The following is a 2,602-nucleotide window of genomic DNA, read 5'->3' on the forward strand; positions in this document are numbered from 1 at the left end:
CCGGTACCAAAAAAAAAAAAAACTTCCACAATCTGAAGAGGGAAATAAACATTCATATCCTCAAAGACCCAAGAATTCCAAATGTTAAATATAAAGAGAACAAAATTATGTTGCTTGCGGAAAAAATGCATGGAACTGCAGATCATTGCATTAAAGTAAAATAAACCAAACTCAGAAAGACAAGTATCACAGTTGTCCCTAATATGCAGAATCTAAATGAAAGAAAGGAAGAAATAAGTGAAAGTAGATGGAAAACTATTGGACAAGAGGAAAAGAACCAATGGTGAAGACAGTGTCAGAGAGGGTGATAGGAGGAAGGATATGCTGTCACGAGTGTGTATGAAAATGTCACGATGGAACCCAATATTTTTAACATTAATATGCACTGATTACCATACATAGAGAAAAAATGTCCATACTGACAAGAAAAAAGAAAGAAAATAAACAATGGTGGTTTCTCAAATAATTAAAATAGAATTACCATATGATTCAGCAATTCCACTTAGGATATATGTAGCAAAAAATTGAAAGTAGGTTTTTAAAGACATATTTGTATACCATGTCCATGGCAGCATTATTCACAATAGTCAAGAATTAAAACTGAAAAAAATTAAAACCAATCCAGACTGACGGATGAATGCATAAAAAAATATATATAGTAAATAAATACCACGAAATATTATTCAGCCTTAAAAAGAAATCAAAATCTTTATATGTTCAACATAGATGAACCTCAAGGATATGCTAAATAAGATATACCAGTGACAAAAAGAAAACACTTCATGTAACTTCAATGATACGAGATATGTAGAAGAGTCAAATTCAAAAGAATAGAAGTAGTATGATAATTGCCAGGAGCTAGAATGATGGGAAATTCCAGAGATGTTTAAAACATATAGTTTCCATTCACAAGATGAAAAAGTTCTAGAGACTGGTTGCACACCAATGTGATTTAGGAAATACTCCTAAACCGTACTCTTACAAGTAGTCAACTGTAAATTTTATGCTAAGTATATTGTTCTACAATTTTTTTTTATTTTTTAAAAGAATTATAGATTGATATTTTCCCTCAGGTTTTTGTTTTGTTTGTACCGGGGATCAAACTCAGGCCCTTGCGTTTGTGAGGCAGGCAGTGGAACCCCTGAGCCAAATCCCTGGCCCTTCCCTCAGTATTTAAAATACACTGTTCCAGTGTCTTCTGGCCTCTATTCTTTTTTCTTTTTTCCTACCGGGGATCAAACTCAGGACCTTGCTGGCCTCTATTCTTGGTGCTGAGAAATCTGCTATCAATCTGTAAGCAATTTATCATTTCCCTCAGCTTTTTATTTGTGTGTGTGTGTGTATCCTGTAATTTCATTATAGTGTGTGCATGTTTATGGATTGTCCTGCTCGTGACTCATGTATCTCTTCAACCGTATCTTTCATCAGTGCTGAAACACTGGACCATTATTCTTGAATATTTCTGCTTTATTACTAGCTATTCTCTTCTGAATCCCATTACCTGTCCTCGCTCTCTTCCCTCCATTACTCTGTGATACACTCAGTGCTCTTCCTGGTGCTCACGCCACTTGTTGAGGTTTTTATTTCAAATATTATTTTTTCTGTATTCCATGCAGCTCTTCAAATATTCTTGTTATGATCTCAGTGTCACATTTATATAAATTATTCCCTCTTTTATATCTGCATCCATTTTATTTTGTTGCTGTTGTTTGTTTTGTTTGGTTTTTTGGTTTTTTGAGACAGGGTCTCAATATGTAATTGAGACTGACCTGGAACTCACTATGCAGCCCAGGCTAGTCTCAAACTCACAGAGATCCTCCTGCCTCAGCCTCCCAAGTGCTGGGATTACAGGAGTGCTCCACCATGCTCTGCTTCATTCATTTTAAGTATATTCATTCTTTGTGGCATGTTATTAATTTCTTTGTTAAATGAAGTTCTTTGTATTTGAGTCCTTTTTAAATTTTATCTATTAACCAATCAAATACTTATATAGCATAGCACTTATTATGTTCCAGGTACACACAAATATTAAATTATTGTTGGCTCATAATGTCTTTTGATTTCTCACACACTTTATAATTTGGGTTTATGAGTTTATCTTCAATTGTGCTTAATCTGGAGATCTACTGCAGCAAGGAGTAACAGGAATGTCCCTTCCCAAGAGTTTTGTATTTACTTTTGCCAGGAGACCAAGAAGTAACATTAGCTCAGGAGCAATTTCTGTATTATTTTGTACTTGGGGTTCATGGTGAACATGGCAAGGATATACTTAGAAGTTATGTTTCCATAAAGCACAAAATAGGTATTTTAATTTCTCAAGAGTAACTTTTTACCAGAACAAAGCAAAGATACATTTCCCTGTGCCTTCATATTAACAGAAATTTTAGGGTAGCACTGTATCTCTATGAATGTTCTGCAAGGGCCTGTGGTTTAGCTCAGTGGTGCCACTGCCTGCTTTGTAAGCGACAGGAGCTGAGTTCGATCTCTGGTATCAAAAAATAAAGAAATTAAAAATATAAATGTTCCACAAATATACCAGCTCAAGCAGTTTTCTGACAATACCTTGGCTTATCCAGACCTAGGATGGCATCTCCTACCATTT

This window comes from Fukomys damarensis, unplaced genomic scaffold (genome assembly GCF_012274545.1).
Source record: "Fukomys damarensis isolate Sample0158 unplaced genomic scaffold, DMR_v1.0_HiC HiC_scaffold_32, whole genome shotgun sequence".
In the NCBI taxonomy this organism is placed as follows: domain Eukaryota; kingdom Metazoa; phylum Chordata; class Mammalia; order Rodentia; family Bathyergidae; genus Fukomys; species Fukomys damarensis.